Here is an 18,540-nt window from a genome sequence, read left to right on the forward strand (position 1 = left end):
ACTGCTATCTGCCAACTAAAAATTTTCCTATTATAAAATAACTAGAGGCCCGGTGCATGAAGTCCTGCACCAGTGGGGTCCCTTGGCCTGGCCTGCAGGATCGGGTCGATACTGGCTCTTTGACATCTCCTGAGGGATCCTAGATTGTGAGAGGGCGCAGGCCAGGCCAAGGGACCCCACCGGTGCACTATTGGGGCCAGGGAGGGATGCGGGAGGTTGGCCAGCTGGGGAGGGACCACAGGAGGGCTCCAGAGGATGTCCAGCCTGATTCGCTCAGTCCCAATCAGCTGGACCCCAGCAGCAAGCTAACCTACTGGTCGGAGCATCTGCCCTGTGGTGGTCAGTGCACGTCTTAGCAACTGGTCAGCCAGTTGACTGTCTGCCCCTTGGTGGTTAGTGCACTTCATAGCGAGTGCTTGAGCAGCCTTAGCATATCATTAGCATATTACACTTTGATTGGTTGAATGGACGACTGGACACTTAGCATATTAGGCTTTTATTATATAGGACTAGAGGCCCAGTGCACAAAGTTCATGCACGGGTGGGGTCCCTAGGTCTGGCTGGCAATCAGGGCTGATCAGGGCCTTCCAGCTGCTGGCCAGGGCCTTCCTTCCTGCTGGCTGCCGACTGCTGGCCAGGGCCTGCCAGACAGGGGGAAGGATCAAGGGAGGTTGGCTGGCCACAGGAGGTGGCTGTGGGAGCGCACTGACTACCAGAGGGCAGCTCCTGCATTGACCATCTGCCTCCTGGTGGTCAGTGTGTGCAAGCTTCCAGTTGTTCCAGTCATTCCGGTTGTTTTGGTCATTCTGGCGTTCGGTCGCTTAGGCTTTTATATATATAGACTAGAGGCCTGGTGCATGGGTAGGGTCCCTAGGCGTGGCCGGCGATCAGAGCCAATCTGTGGGGCGACCAGCGGGGTGATTAGGGCCCCTGCTTGCAGCTTCCTTGGCTGGCTTGGTGCCACCCACTCACCGGCCCCATCCCCCACCGCCACCACCAGTTGCCTCTCTCTGTGGGGCAACCTGCGGGGCAATTGGGGGGCCCCTGCTGGAACCTACCTTGGCTGGTGGCCTAGCACTGCCCGCTTGCCAGCCCTGCCCCTCATCGCCACCACCATTCACCTTTCTCAGCGGGGTGACTGGCAGAGTGACTGGGGACCCCCTCCTGGCACCCACCTTGGCTGGTGATGACCTGGCACTGCCTGCCTGCCAGCCCCGCCCCCAGTGGTTGGTCAGGGCCTGCAAGCTGGGGGCAGTTCCTGCATTGAGCGTCTGCCCCTGGTGGTTAGTGCATGTCATAGCAACCGGTTATTCCGCCAGTCATTCTGCTGTTTGGTCTATTTGCATATTAGGGTTTTATTATATAGGATGTTTTTGTACACATTACCTATACATAAAAATAAATAGAACATTAAAATCAGTCATCACCCTATTATCCAGATATAATTACTCAACATTTTTGTGTGCTCTGTTTTTCATCTTCTAAGCCACTTCATCATGTCCATGCAAATGCTACTCTATATGTTTATATAACATTATAGTACCACCAGTTACCCTGTGGATTATTACAAAATATTTCTTTACATTGATATGTTATGTTTTCTTATATTATTTTTCTACTATTGGACATTTAGGTTGCTTTTAGTTTTTCTCTATCATAAATATTACCATTTTAACATAAATCTTTTTGTTTTCAGTTATGTAAGATAGATTTCTAGAGCTAATTAATGACTACAGATTTTGAACTTTAAGTTCTTGATACATACTACCCAGTAGTTTTCCGGGAACATTTTGGCAATTCACACACTCATCAGAAGTGTATAAAAAGGGTGTTCTATTGAACCATCATCAACATTGATTATTACCTTTATATACTCTTAAGCAAGTATTAGACCTACTGATTTAATATTACTGTCATTCACTATGCTAAAAAAAGTATATAAATTAAACACTTCAGTTTGCTTTCAGAAAGAATTATGAAATATTTTTAAGGGTCATAGTAGTGTGGAGGCTGCATGTTACATTACAGTTTCCAAGTACATGCAGATGTGTTTCAGGTCTAATTGTAAATTCTGCATATTTTTGCCTAAGCTGGACTTATGTTTTCTGTATTGACACTCACTTCATTGTCAGTTTTCCAAAAGTGTTTGGTGTGGTTTTAACATTCCCTCTTGTAACAAGCAGTGTCATATCTATTTGCTGTTGTAACTGAAGTTAATGAACATTCCAAATTTACTTTATTTATTTATGCATTTTTTGTGGACTGCTCTACAAAAGCAACTTTCTTCCTCACCAATATACTAAACTGAATACAGATGAATCTGAGTGGTTTCATTTTAGAGATTAGTAGTCATATGTGTATTAGGAAGGCAATAGTCTTGGAAGAATACCAAAAAAAAAAAAAAATCATTTTAAAGTGTTTGCCTCGTTCTCTAGTGAAAGCATTTTCGTTTCAGAGGCCATGGTGAGTCTTAGTCCCTTGCTGGTGCTTGTCTTGATAACACTGTGAGGGACTCTATGAGTGTGTATATTCACACACATGAATTTAAGGTGATTTGAAATATCCTCTAGGGAAGATATAGGTATAAAATAACTCACCTCTTTAAACGCTGCAGTATTTCCTACTTCTCTGCAGAAATTGTCTCAGCATAAAACTGATTCTATTTAGAAAATGAATTTTTACTTATATATTTGTTTTGCATTTCAGGTACCTGGTAAATCTCATCTGTCTGTGTCCCATAGCTGCACAGGTATGTATATGAATTACCTATAGTTACGTAAATCTATGTGTTAACTGACATGTTATTATATTTTTGTGTATTAAAATTGTTTACAGATTTCATAATGTGAAAATGTTAATTTTTGAGTCCTTGTAAATATTGACAGCTTTAAAGGATAGTACATTTTATATACACCTTGCACTTCACTCTATTGTAAGAAGCAAAGAAACATTTCTACGATTTGATGAGGCAGAATAATTTTAATTACAAAACATTCAGCTGGTGAAGCATTAGAGAATGTTTTATGGAACTGTACTATTAAAGCCAAATTATGGGGCCAAATTATTGCAGAACCACTGTTTTTGACATTATTGCTTTATTTTCAAACTTTTTTCTGCTTTAGAGTTTATATTTTGTGGTCATTGCTGTAGGTAAGGAATGGCTGCAGATGTACTGCCTGCTGCACTGTCTCAAGCAGAAGGGAAATGGAAAAAGATGTTTGCACCTGTTTAAAATCTCAGCTGTACGGTGTTGTGGTTCCCGGGCAACAGGCAGGAATTCTCAGAAGCTAGGTTGCACCTGCTCAGTTGGGATTGCAGCTGTGTCTTATGAGTGAGCGCACAGAGAAGCATGTCAGCAGTTTGCTTGTGCTGTTACGTATTTTGTATACTCTTGAGTTCGAAAGATTCTTACTTGATGTAGACCTTGAACTGTTATATTGATTACTTGTAAAACTCACTGATTTTAGCTCCCAAATATTTTCTCCCAAATCTTTCCTTCTGAGTCTCAAATATTTTTTTAGTTAACTGTCCTAGATTATATGTATGTTAACTTCTTTAAAGGATACCTGTGGAAAGGAGATCTCTCCAGATAAGTGGGTTGCTAATAATTTTTGTCCTGATAGACACATTTTGTGTTTGGCTCAATTTCACCATGTTGGCAACCCCACTATGTGAGGCTGGATGTAGTTATTGATCTATTTAACTGAACAGATTTGAAAGCATTTGGCTATTAGTGGACACATGGGGCATATTCAGAAAATTTAAGGGTATATTGTAGGATGAATTCTGGATTTGGGCATGTGTCTCTCTTGCAGTTGGGTGTAAGTGAGAAAGAAGAAAAAGTGAAAATTAAATAGCATTCTTAGAAAAGGGGATACAGCTCAGATATAGTTTTCAAGGCTGGAACATTATTCTTTACTTTCATCAAATTCTAGACACTTGGTATTTTCCTAAGTGCTGTCAGTGATGTTTCTTTTAGTTAATAGTTCTGTATATTTTCTGATAAATATCTATATTTTAATATAAACAAGCTACTATAGACTGTATCTTATATTAGTTAAGTTTTATAAATGCACTATAAAAAGCTGCAACTCAATATAAAAAGTATAGTTAAATAATTTATTTAGTAATCCCAAATTCCCCATATTGAAAATTTATTCAAATGACTGGCATTAATCTCATTAACATATTAAATTGCTGAGGAGTTTCTATCAGTATTTAGTAACAAAGTTTTAGAGCTGGTGTATCTTTTTCATTTCTTGACCTATTTAAATCTGTTTTTAAAAATAAATCACCATAATATAAATTTAACATCTTTGGAAGTAGGAAACATAGGTGCTGAGATAAGTAGAGATTGTCCACAGCCACTTAATGCAATGCCTTGTACATAGTAGGCGGTCAATAAATTTTAAATGAATGTATACATGAATAAAACATGTTTGAATTATATTAAAAATAGAGGGCTAGAGAGTCCTAGAAACTTCTTCCTCATTAAATATTTTGGATGGGTCTTTATGGTGTTCCTTTAGTTCTCATAATGCTGATTAGACAGAGATGAGACTACTGATAAATTCTTTCCTTAAAATGAGAAATGAATATGTAAGAATTGATCCTCATTATCACTAAGAATTGACATCACACTATTCATAATATACTTTATATTCATTTTTGTTGACTATGAGAAAATTCTTTATATTATCCTTATTCTATACACAGTGCTGAGATATTTAATATGACTAAGTTAAATGGAACTTGTCACTGTGGAAATATGTTGCAGCATAGGAATAAACTAATCTCCTGTGTTATATAATTAATGCTATAGGTTTCTGAGCAATCGCTTATTCTCTTTGACCTCTCTCTCTCTCCCTCTACCCATCCTTCTTCTTTCTTCCCCACTCCTACCCCCATCTGTACCTTCCTGAAACACACAGAAAAATGTATGTTGACTTTCTTTGGCTCAGGTGAGATCAGGTCATATTAAAGGTATGTGACTGTTTTGGTAAACAGAAGTAATGAGCCCTGTGTTTACTGTATACATGTTTATAATTATGGTTTCTATTATTTACTAAATTTTAACTGTAAATAGATAAAGTCAAGAGTAGATCATTAAAACCTGCTTTTGATAGGCTACTCTAAAGTTCCATTTTGTGTGGCATGGGTCAGTCACATAAGAATGGCAGAAGCTGCATTATGAGTCAATATCTATTGTCTCAAACCATCTTGTTTAGGCTTCTCAAATTTTGGTGCCACTGGCATAGGATATCCACGGTGCTGCTAGGCTTGGAAGGACCTTTCCACTGGGGCCAGTTTTTCTTTTTCCTTAGTTGACACCAGTGGGTGAAAGGCCAATATCAAGGACATAATTATTATTATTATTATTATTATTATTATTATTATTATTATAACTTTAGTGTGGTAGATTAAACTATATACCTCTGTTGATCTCAACATTAGAAACTAAGAGACAAGACAAAAACATGTATTAACTAGAATATTAAACCAGTAAAACCAGTAACAGCAGTTTCTTCAGTGACTTGTTCCAGAATTAGTGTGGAATACCAAGGAGGGATAAATCACCAAGCCCCAGGATTCCTGGGCACAATTGAAGAATTTTCTGTGATTTCAGGGTTAAAGAAATAAAGTAAGAAAATCAACATTTATTTAGAACATAGCATGTCTAGATATAATTTCCTTCATTCTTCCCTTCTCTCCTTCTCCCCTCCTCATTTCCTTCATTCCTTTTATTCCACATAGTAAATGGACCCCTACCATTTGCCTGACACAGTGCTAGGCTAACAATAAAACACAGTCCTTGCTGGCCTTGGCCGAGTAGCTCAGTTGGTTAGAGCATTGTCCCAATACGCCAAGGTTGCAGGTTTGATCCAAAGTCAGGGAACATAAAAAAATCAACCTATGAATGCATAAATATGTGGAACAACAAATCGATGTCTCTCTCTCTCTCTCTCTTCTTCCCTCTCTCTCTCTCTCTCTCTCTCTCAAATCAATAAAAATAAATAGGGAAATAAATAAAGAAATAAAGCAAAGTGCCTGCCTTCAGAGAGCATACAGGCTAGTAGAAGACAAGGGTATATCAACAAAGATTTTATTGGCCTCACCACTTGTTTATTATTATAGACTTAGTCAAATTACCTAACCTTTCTGTTCCTTTGTTAGTTCATTTTTAAAATGGGAGAAATAATAGTATCTACCTCATATACTGTTATGTTGAATTAGATATAACACAATACAGGTAAAATTCTTAGTTTGGTGCTCGGCACATAGCAAGTGCTCAATGAATCTTAGTGACACTACTGTTATTTCTATCACCACTATCTTCACTGCTATCACTTTGATACTGAAGAAAGACTATCTAATTGTCCGAAAAGAGTGATCCTGGTCTGGGCATTGTCACTTGATTGTCTTAAAGGTTCTATCCAAAGTTACCTCTGCTTCTAGGGGTGGAAGAGATTCTAAAAATCATCTAGCATTAGAACTTGAAGGGCCTTTATAGTCGTCCATCTAACATCTTTATTTCATCCATGGTAAGAAAATAAGCTCAGAAAAGTTCATGTAATTGTCAGGGTTATATAGTCTACTAGGATTTGAACCCAGAGCTCTAGATTCTTGATCTAGTGTGAGATAACTCATGTGTAAACATATTACAATTAAACATTTTTTTTCTACTAGTGATTGGAGAGTTGATTGCTTATCTCCAAGAAATAAATGGATTGTTTCAAGTTGCTGGAACACTAACCATAGAATAGGTATCACTGTACTGAATCTAAAAGACCTTCAGATAGTCTGATAATGGGATTAATTTGATATAAATTTATTGAAGCCTTTTAGTTTGTGTTTGTGAATAACTAGTTTGTTTATAAGGAGAATAAACCAAGTCAGGTTTAGCAAGATATTACTAAATGACTTCAGATGCTTTAAAGGAGTCTGTGCATACCTTAAATAAATCAACATCTTGAATGCCAGGGATCTCTGAACTCTAAATCTCTTGCATGAGTTTGAATTTAAAATCTTTGAGGTCCAAATGATGTGCATTGAAATCCCAGTTCCACAGTGTAATAGCTATGTGACCAAATTAGGATTGCCTAACCTTACTAAGTCTCATGTTTTCTTGTCCAAAATATGGTGGTAACAATGTCTATCTTTTAACAATGGATATAAAGAGTAAGTGGATTATATAAAATATTTAGTGCATGACATCCACTACATATTACTTTTCTCCTCTTTCTTTATGTTAAAACTAGAGGCCCAGTGAACGAAAATTTGTGCACTTGGGGGATACAGGTCCCACAGCCCAACCTGTGCCCTCTTGCAGTCTGGGACCCCTCAGGGGATGTCCGACTGATGGCTGGAAGTCAGACATCCCTCTGGCAGCCTGGGAGCCCTCAAGGGATATCTGACTAACAGCTTAGGCCCACTCCCAAGCCGTTAGTTGGACATCGTTAGTGCTGCTGCGGAAGGGGGTAAGGCTCCTGGCACTGCCACTATGCTGGCCAGCCATGAGCCAGCTTCTGGCTGAGCAGTGCTCCCCCTGTGGAAACACACTGAACACCAGGGGGAAGCTCCTGCCTTGAGCATCTGCCCCCTGGCGGTCAGTGCGTGCCATAGCAACCGGTCGTTCCACTGTTAGTGTCAATTTGCATATTACCCTTTTATTATATAGGATATAAAGATTGTTATGATAGGCAATATAAGAATTTGGAGGAAGTGTGAGATTCACCCATTAAGAAAGTTAATTTTGGCAAAGTTATGTCTTTGATGATAATAGTTGAGTATCTCAGTTCAGTGTGGTTAGACTCACCATTTCTATCTATGCATACTACTTTCTGTAGAAGGCTAGGTCTATTTAAAGAAACATTTAAGATGAAGATAATCACATCACTAGAAGGTCCAATGGTTTTAGAAATGTACTTTGCAAAAGAAAGGCGGTTGATACAACTCCCAGCAACTATCAGTTCTTGTTGAAAGTCAGACACCCAATCGTTTGCAAACAATGAAGAATCCAAACCTGCCAATTAATCCATGTACTCTTGCATGCATCCTGTTTAATTGAAGGTGGTTCTGTTGGCAAGGTTGTTGCTGTCTAAGCAGCCCCTGGTGTAGTGTTCATAGTTGGCATTTAGAAGCTGGCTGTCTTTTTTTTTGGTGAGAAGGAAATTAGGGTAGTAAAATGTCCTGATATCCTCCTTTGCAAACTCCCTCAACAGTAGAAAAGTAGATTTGTAAATTTGTGTGTATGATTTTCCCTAATTATATTTAATAAAAACTAGATGATCATAATTATAGTAAACCAATTTTATTTTGTTATATATTTTTTCCTGCCAGGCTGTTTTTAGTGTAGAAATCAGAAAACAAGCATGTGAAAAAGTACTAGATTTAATTTAATTTATGGATAGGCCATTACTTAGCAGAGTTGATAAAGTTGACTTGCCTAATGTCAAGTGTACAGTTTTTACCATGATTAGTCAAGGTAAATATTAATGACCAATGAAATGTTTACTTAGTTGAGTATTAGTTGTGTAATAAAGTATCACAAACTGGATGGCTTAAAAAAGAGAAATTTGTTTTGTCACAAACTAGAAGTATGAACTCAATGTTTCAGCAAGGTTGGTTCCTTCTAGGGCTGTGAGGGAAAGATTTGCTCCAGCCCCACTCTTTGAATTGTAGATCATCGTTTTCTACCTGTGTCTCTTCACATCAACTTCCCTCTGGGTGTATATGTCTCTGTGTCTAAATTTCCCTTTTTAAAAATAAAGACACCAGTCCCATTAGATTAGGGTCCTCTCTAATGATCTCACTTTTAATTTGATTACCTCTGTAAAAGCCCTGTCTCCAAACAAGGTCACATTTTGAGATACTTGGGATTAGAAATCCAAACATACCTTTTTTTTTTTTTTTTTTTTTTTACTTTTTAGGGTAGGATCACAATTCAACTCAATAATTGTGTTAATAGTTAACATTGATCAAGTTACTTTTATATTTCAGATGTTTGACATATATTACATTGATAATTTTTTAAAAATAAATTGTATTGATTTTTTTACAGAGAGGAAGGGAGAGGGATAGAGAGTTAGAAACATCGATGAGAGAGAAACATCGATCAGCTGCCTCCTGCACACTCCCTGCTGGGTATGTGCCTGCAACCAAGGTACATGCCCTTGACTGGAATTGAACTTGGGACCCTTGAGTCTGCAGGCTGATGCGCTACCCACTGAGCCAAACCGGTTAGGGCAACATTGATAATTTTTACAACAATCTATTAAGTAGACATCATTTTCTGCATTTTACAGGTGAAAAAAGTGAAACAGGAGAGAATAAGCAATTTTTTCAAGATCACACAGCTAGTAAATGTTCAGTGCCAATATTTAAGCCCAGAATTACTTGCCACATTTTTAATGGAATTAGCTGCATAACAATTCAGTCAAAAATATAAAAAGTACTTTGAGCATTTAAGGTGGATTTTTGTTGGTCAGTAATACTTGTGCCAAAGGACATTTTATCTATCAAAAATGGTTCATTATGCCATTGCATAAGTACCCAACACTGACTGCCTACATCAGTGATGGCGAACCTTTTGAGCTCGGCGTGTCAGCATTTTGAAAAACCCTAACTTAACTCTGGTGCCATGTCACATATAGAAATGTTTTGATATTTGCAACCATAGTAAAACAAAGATTTATATTTTTGACATTTATTTTATATATTTAAATGCCATTTAACAAAGAAAAATCAACCAAAAAAATGAGTTCGCGTGTCACCTCTGACACGCGTGTCATAGGTTTGCCATCACTGGCCTACATCTTCACTCCTGATATATATATTTTTAAATCCTCACCTGAGGATATGTCTATGGATTTGAGAGAAAGAGAGAGAGAAACATCAATGTGAGCCAGGTATCGAACCTGCAACCTAGGTGTGTGCCCTGACCAGAAATTGAACCCACAACCTTCTTGGTGTATAAGGGATAACACTCCAAACAACTGAGCCATTTGGCCGGGCATTCACTCCTGATATTTTGCTGACCATTGTCTTGAAATCTTAGGGTGTTAGCTCTCCTGCACTGATGAAGCTTTTGGACAGGAAGAATGCTGAGCATAGACTGCATGGATTATTCTGGCCTCAATTTGTGTGGATAGCATGAAGAGCCAAGTCATGCCCAGGGTTTGCTACTAAGTACGTGTGCACTCTGCTCTCCTTTTCTCTCTCTCCTTTCTCTCCCTCATCTTTTAACAGGCAGTTTGTGATTTCTTTTTCTTTTCTGCAATCATTCCATGAGTGATAAACATGAAGCACCTAGGTGTGAAGAGTGACAGTACAGGGACTGTCTATGCTTATGTGCTCCTGTAGGTGTTTACTATAAATAGGCCACACCCTCAATGTTACTCATTCACACTAAAGAGCAAGGGGCGCTGTGTACCTTATTTAACTTTCTATCTCGCTAATGGAACAGTTTGTTTCTCACTTTGAAGTTTGAAAGCAGAACTTGTTCATGACCCATTTTTGCAAATAATTCTCTTAAGTAACCCTTGTACTCATTTATAAGATTTTTTTCCACCCACTGTCTGTGTAGCCTGGTTTAAAAATTTTATATATGTACTTTTAAAAAATTGATTAGCTGGAGAGCTGCCCATTCCTCTGTGCTGTATAATAAGGATTTAAAAACTGCACACTGAATTCTGTATAGTGTAATTAAAACTGACCCACATTTGGACCTGAGTACACCAGGACTTAGCCAAACTTGCCATGAGCTGAGTTCTGGTGGCAGATGGGAACTAATGAGGACACACTCCACTCCAGAATTTCCCAGCTGCTTGGCCCCTTTTTGTACAAACAAGGTTTGGAGCGAAGTCCGGATCCCAAGAGCATGTTCTGTAAATGTGCTGTACCCAGTGATTTGGGAAATGTTCTCACGAAATCAGGCTGTTTCAAGATAATTCTTAAAACCTCAGCTACTGTCAGATTTTAAACATGAAAATTCAAAGGGGCCATTTATGCTCTCTCCAATCAATTTTTAACTTTAAAGTTAATTAAAATTACATTTTTTCTGTCTTTTTTTCCCCTTGTGACTAGGGATAAATGATCACTTATATCCAAACCTGGAGATTTGCAGGTGGTTGGTCCAGGATAGACTAGGTCTCCTTACAACCTATGGATCTCTTCATCTGGTTTGATGTCCTGGGACTATTCAGGCAGATGTAATTGAATCAGTTAGAAGCAGCTGTAGCTGGCATGTGGTCTCTCAGATTGCTAGCACCTGCTTGTTTTTTTGCAACTCACTGAAGTGAGAGAAGTGCCAAAACCAGCATTGGTCTTGGAGCAGATAAAGCACTTCAGATCCTATACTTCATTCTCCTTCCAATCTAGCCACATCATCATTGGTGCCTGAATTAATAAAACCCCTTTTCATGATTGTGGCTGAGGTATACTTTTCCTTCTCATTCTCCTCAGTATTGAGATCCTGACAGTCTTGACCATGCTAGTCCAAAAAAATAAGGGAGTATAATGTGATCAGGTGGCTTTGGGGCTCTCTTATCATTATACAACTGGGTAGCCTGTGGTTTGCAGAATCATTTAAATGAACACACCAAATTTATTTGCTGTTCCAGCACAGTCTTATTGGCACAGAGAATGAGCAGTTAATGTATAACAAACTGTGAGCTGTTCTGAAATATGATAAATACATTTGCTTAACAGGCGGCATGTAAAATGTAACTCTAAAATAATCAGCATACATTTCTTCAACACTTACTATGTGCAAGAAGATGCAGTCTGTTAAAATGGATAAAAATTTTAGGACATAATGAACAAAGTATGTCTTAAAAGATATAAATTTGAAACTTTTTAAAGGTTTATATACATTTAAAATGCTTGTTTATCTTTCCTTTGTTCCACTAAATTATTTGGCAGGCATCTACTTAATTCTTAAATATTACTGATTTCCTGATGTTTAATTTGAACCTGGAGATGATAAAGACAACATATTTACACCCTGCTTGGGTAGTTCAGTTGGTTAGGGCATCTTCCCGATATGCTGAGGTTGTGGGTTCCATCTCCAGTTAGTGCACATAAAAGAAGCAACCAATGAATGCATAAATACATGGAACAACACATTGATATTTCTTCCTCTCTCTCTAAAAAAAAAATCAATAAAAAATTAAAGACAACATATTTACTTAGTTTTCAGTTTGTGTTACAAATTTCCTTCACAATATCTTTAATATTGATAATCTTTTGAGAGAAGCAGAGAGATAAATGGAGTTTATGAATAGTAGTAATAACAGGGAATTCTAAAAATTTCAACATTATCAACAGCAGATTTCTATTTTGCAAGGCATGGCTAATTGCTATGGACATAAAGAAGCATATATGATCCTTGCTTACAAGAATCTTATGGCACACCTGAAGAGATGTTATATACATCTCAGCATTAAATGCATGCTCTACACCTGTACTTGGTGTCAAATTAACACTATAAAGTAAAAAAAAGTTATGTACTTTTGTAAATAAATGTTCTAGACCTGATGCCCCTTCCTCCCCTTCACTGTCTGTAAAGGTCGTCACTAATCCATCATGGTTCTTTTTGCTGTCAAACCAGAACTTGACCTCAAAATCTTGCTGAAGACAACACTTTCGATAACCATTACCAACTGATGGAATTTGGATTTAAGATTGAAATCCATTTGCCATGACTGAAAAGTCATTAAGTGCTAAAGATATTCAGTGGAGGTAGAGGGCTTGATGAGCTGTAAGAAAGAAATAGGACTTGAGATAAACCTTGAAAAAATATAAAACATAGGACTTAGGTAAGTAGCAAGGAGAAAGGAGATAATTTTCAGATTCAGGAGTAACATCACCAAATGAGTTAAATTTGGAATTATGTGGTATATTTACGGATCGTGAGTAGACCTCAGATGTAAATAAGTGGTGATGTGGTTACTACTTTAATGTTTTTCTCCTCTGCTAGACTGTAAACATGTGAAGTATCATATTAAAATTTATTATAAAATATCTCCTCAGAGGGAAATTCACCGACTCTTCCTATCTGAATTAAGTCTTTCCTATGTTTCTATAGGTTCTTATTTTTTTTCCTCCATAGTGTACAATTCACCTGAAGCCAAGATTCTATATTAAGAATTGAGGGGATTCAAAGATTAATTATCCTCTTTAAACTTATATAACAACAATAATTTTTAAAATGATGATTTTGATTTTTATAAATGTGGTACTCTCAACAGTGGTTTGGGGGAATTTCTATTTTAACGATGATATTTAAGAATTTTAGTGCATAATTCTGGTTTCCAGGAAAAAAGAGGCAATATTATTCTGGAAAAAGTACGGGGTTTTAGAGAGAAGGAAGGGGAAGGGGGAGGGGTTTAGAGATCAACCAAGGGACTTGTATGCATGCATATTAGCATAACCAATGGACACAGTCACTGGGGCGGTGGGGGCTTGCCCTTGGGTGTGGGAGTGGCTGGAGGGTCGGTCAGTGGGGAAAAAAGGAGACATGTAATACTTTAAAAAATAAAAAAAAAGTATGGGGTTTTAGAAATAAAAGATTTGGATTCAAGTGTCTGCAATATCACTTATTAACTATGATATGTTGGGCAGTCCCTCTTGTGCTTTTAGGCTCAATTTGCTAATCTGTAAATTAGATGTGACCATATAACATATATAACAAAGCACTTTGATATTAAAATGAGCCCTCCTCCTCCTCCTCCTCCTCCTCCTCCTCCTCCTCCTCCTCCTCCTCCTCTTCCTCCTCCTCTTCCTTCTCCTCCTCCTCCTCCTCTTCCATCTCCTCCTCTTCCTCCTCCTTTTTCTTCCTTCTCCTCCTCCTCCTTTGCCTCTGCCTTTGCCCCCTCTTTCTCCTCCTCCTTTTGTTCCTTCTCTTCCTCCTCCTTCTTTTTTCTCTTTATTATCATCATTGTGATTTTACTTTGAAACCATACAATAAAATGTTTAACATGGTCTACTTTATAGATCCTTTTTTCTCTACCTATTTGCTCTAGCTCTCACAGATTTACTAGTACTGTCTACTTTGACTAGAGCATGTAGCTTATCTAAAAAGATGCAAGAATTTAAGAAACACTCCATAACCTAGTCATTACAAATATTTACTTTTGAATCACTTGCTCCTCAATAACAATTCTTGTATTTGTAGTAAAATATTTAATATTAATAATTGATAAATTTAAGGGATCTGTTTTATAGTGATCCTATTTAAACATTCTTTTTTGTTTTAATCATTCATTCAATGAAAATTGTTCTACCAATTTATGTAACTGTATTCACCTTCCACCTGATTATATACTTTTATAGTCTACTAGAGGCCCAGTGCACCAGTGGGTCCCTCAGCCTGGCCTGCGCCCTCTCCCAATCCAGGACCCTTCAGGGGATGTAGTAGTGCATAAAGAAACAGGAGGCTGGGGAGGAGCCAGGAGCCACTCCCGCCAACCCCGGCCCCACTGTGCCTGCTGCCACCGCCACTTGGTGGCGCTGCCACAGAGGTGGGAGAGGCTCGTACCACCTGCGTGAACCTGGCATCTAGCACCCGTTGGTAAGCTGAGTGGTGCTCCCACTGTGGGAGCACACTGACCACCAGGGGCAGCTCCTGGGTTGAGTGTCTGCCCCCTGGTGGTCAGTGTGCATCATAGTGACCAGTCGTTCGGTCACTTAGGCTTTTATATACATAGACTAGAGGCCTGGTGCACTAAATTCATGTACGGGGGGGGGGTGTCCCTCAGCCCAGCCTGCATCCTCTCCAATCTGGGACCCCTCGGGGGATGTCTAACTGCCGATCAGACCTCCCTCTCACAATCCAGGACTGCTGGCTCCTAACCACTCGCCTGCCTGATTGCCCCTAACTGCTTCTGCCTGCCAGCCTGATCACCCCTTAACCGCTCCCCTGCCGGCCTGATTGACACCTAACTGTTCCCCTGCCGGCCCGATCACTCCAACCCAACTGCCCTCCCCTGCGGGCCCAATCTCCCCCACTTCCATCCCCTGCAAGCCTGGTCACCCCCAACTGCCCTCCCCTGCAGGCCTGGTCCCCCCCAACTGCCCTCCCCTGCCGGCCATCTTGTGACAACGTAGGGGTGGCCATCTTGTGATGACATGGGGTGGCCATCTTGTGATGATGTGAGGGCATGAGGGTCAATTTGCATATTACCTCTTTATTATATAGAATATCTTGCTGAGCTTATGTGGTGTTAAGAGACCTGTATCTTTAAAAACAATGCAAATAGAAATAGGTTCACCTCTTGAGTTGTAAGAGTCATTTATTTCCACCTCTGGAATATTTGGTGACTAGAAGGTTGATCAGAAGGTTGACTAACAAAAATTTATTAACTATAGAAACAATTTTATTTACTAATAGTCAGTTATTGGTGCCAATCTCTTAAGTAAAAAAATAATATAATTTATATTTTCTATTCCTTAGATAAATTCTTTAATATTTCTTGCTTTAAACATATAATATTTAATGATGAATATTCAAATGTGTCATCCTAATGATTTTGAGGGTCTTTAAAAGAATTTATGAAAATAATTTATAATTTTGTAAATATGTGCATTCCTATATATTTAGGGTATAAATGTGTGGCTAAACCTTTCACCCTAAAAATATTTTTTCCTAAAGTGTTTGAACTTTTCACACTATTTATTATTCTCTCTTTTATGAGAAGAACATCAAAACAAGATTGTACTGTATGTTGTGACTTTTTGAAGGTAAAAATGTAAATGAGTTAGAGTCTTCTGAATTTTGAGATTTAAGTAAGTACATGATGATATATACAGAAAAATAAGTAAACTAACAATTAACCAAGTGTCTTGCTTTTATAATGTCTTCATCTTATGTAGCAAATAAACTAGCTGAGTTTAGTGTTGCTTTAAGAAATGATTAATTTTGGATATTTGGAGACAGTTCAGACAATCATTAATCATGCTAGTTTGATGTCTCAAGCTGACCAATGTAAACTTATTAGAGGTTTCACTTGTGTCAGGATAGGATATATCCTATGCCAAAAAAAAAGTTGATTATTTTTCTCCTGTAAATTTGTCATTTGATACTATATTTAAATTTTCATTGATCAAAATAGTAATACTTACTTGTAAATGCAGTTTTTCAACCCATACTTTTTCATTTGACAACTGATTTAAATTATGTTTAATTTAAGAATAACTTTTTTATTAATCATGCACTATAGAGAATAACTTTATTTTACTGTAGTGAATATCTGTGAAGGCTTATTTACGTACTTATATCGTAATCCTTTCTCCTCTCTGTGGTTGACAGAGTTTATCTGTTCATTTATAGAGTACATGTTGCCTTGGCACTGTGATATTTTTTATGGACTTAATTGAATTATGGGTCATTCTCTTTCATACTCTTTTAAACTACTGAATTTTCTCTTCATTATAGATGTTAAACTTGAGACACAGAAGAGGTAAGCAACAGGGATACCACAAAATACAGTGCAAAATTAAAAACTAATGTTGGTATCATTCAGCTTTTCTGTGACTCCATGTGTGTTGAGGAACCAAATATACTTTTTTTTAGTCCATAGGACTTTCAAATAACTTTACTCATGATCTAAATCACGAGTTACAGAAAAGTTTTTTATAATGATTACTAGAGGCCCTGTGCTCGAAATTCGTGCACGGGGGGAGGGGGGGGTTTCCCTCAGCCCAGCCTGCACCCTCTCCAGTCCAGGACCCCTTGGGAGATATCCACAGGGATCGGGCCTAAACCGGCAGTCGGACATCCCTCTCACAATCCGGGACCACTGGCTCCTAACTGCTCACCTGCCTGCCTGCCTGATCACCCCTAACTGCCCCCCAGATGGCCTGGTCGCCCCCAACTTCCCCCCCTCAATGGCCTGGTTGCCCCTATCTCACCCCCCCCACCCCCCGCCAGCCTGGTCACCCCCAACTGCCTGCCCCCGCCAGCCTGGTTGCCCCATGCAGCCTGCTGTTCAGTCATTTGGTTGGCCCTCACTAACTCCCCTGCTGGCCTGGTCACCCCACGCAGCCTATTCGGTCGTCCGTTTGGTTGTTTCGGTTGAGACGGTTACTTAGGCTTTTATATATATAGATAAACCTACTATGCACCTCAAATTTAGTGTCTTAAAGTCTGAAAAACCATTGTGCTAGATGATTGCGTATTGAAATAATGAGATAATCTAATCTCTCTATTTAACATAGGCAAGGTCTCTATTAGAGAATTATGAATCTGGCTATATATAAAGAATACACATTCATTAAGTGATAACTGAAAGTGATGGATGTTCAGGACTAGATTGAAAAAGCAAGACTTAGAGAGGTCGATTTCTAACTTTCTATAGCTAGTAAGTGCTGAGACAAAATTTAATCTCAGCTGTGCCCAACTGAAACACTTGCATTCTTTTTACTTCTCCCAAATTGATTCTCAAGCTGTTGAAATGTTTCCTTTTCTTGAAATAAAGAGTAACCTACTATTAGGGTAAGAGTGGACAGAGAGAACAGAGCAAAATAAGCCATTCCTAAAATAATTGGAATAGAACTAGAAGCTTTGTTGGTCTTTTCACCTCATGATTGTGGGATATTACCAGTGTGTATTCTTTAACAATACCCAATAAAACTTTGAATTTTAAAAGTCAGTAAATAGTAGAGTGTTTATAGAATTGTGACAGGTCTTCCCTACTGAACAATTCTTTCAAGTTGCGGGTCTTCTGGTGCACTTCTGTTTTGGATAGCACATAATTGTATGCTCATAGGACATAAATATTGAGAAGGAAGCATTCTAAGGAAATAATGCTTGAACTAAGAACTAAATAACATGAAGGAGTTGGTAAAGGGAAGATCTGGAATATAGGAAATTCGATTTCTGTATTCTTACAGGCTGTTCAGGGTTATGTCTCCAAGGTGTGTATGCATTAGAGTAGAGGGGCAAGGGCATGCACATCCTGTCTGTTAGCTATTAACAACATACAATTAGGAAGTCTGCTTTAGGGACAACCAAGTGACATGCCCCCCTGGCCCCCTACCTGCCTCCTTGCCTCTTTATCCTGATATTAAACATGGCAATAATAAGCATTTAGGAATGGATTTAAAATGTTTAAATATATATCACTAAAATTTTACAGACTTGTTATTTGTGAAAGCTGAAGTTAGTTGGCCACAAAGAGAGGGACTGAATTCATTGCTACTCTTGGCTGTTCTTGTCAGTTAATTCCATTGCCCACTCTGGTGGCTGGGTAGAGGAGCCATAGGGATTCTTAAATCATCATTTCTCCCTTTGACAAATTGTCTTTTCTAGTAGTATCATCACACCTTTTTTTCCTATATATAAAGGCTGTGAATGAAAATGGAAGGTCAAACTGAATATCCTTATATTTGACTTTTTATGTTAGTCTCATAGTAGGCCACAATTTAACATTGAGCTCTTTAGTTATATTTCCATGTGAATTGAGCACAGGAAATCTGTTCTTCTCATCTTACTTTTGTTCTGAAGCAGATATTTCTCCAAACGCTTCATTCAGAATTAAA

At 38.4% G+C, this 18,540-nt stretch overlaps 1 protein-coding gene across 8 annotated transcripts in view; it reads left to right on the forward strand.

Annotated features, from left to right (window-relative positions):
• The window catches only part of ZBTB20 (zinc finger and BTB domain containing 20), an 874,980-nt gene that overhangs the window by 252,287 nt on the left and 604,153 nt on the right, over nucleotides 1–18,540 (forward strand). For 7 of the 8 annotated variants that reach the window (XM_081085637.1, XM_081085644.1, XM_081085646.1 and 4 more), the window contains one exon: nucleotides 2,707–2,749. The gene's annotated coding sequence lies outside the window, so the exon portion shown is untranslated. Of the gene's footprint in view, nucleotides 1–2,706; nucleotides 2,750–16,435; nucleotides 16,461–18,540 lie in introns of all 8 variants that reach the window. The other variant, XM_081085638.1, reaches the window with a different exon arrangement.

This window comes from Myotis nattereri, assembly GCF_964212035.1.
Source record: "Myotis nattereri genome assembly, chromosome: 3".
Taxonomy (NCBI): domain Eukaryota; kingdom Metazoa; phylum Chordata; class Mammalia; order Chiroptera; family Vespertilionidae; genus Myotis; species Myotis nattereri.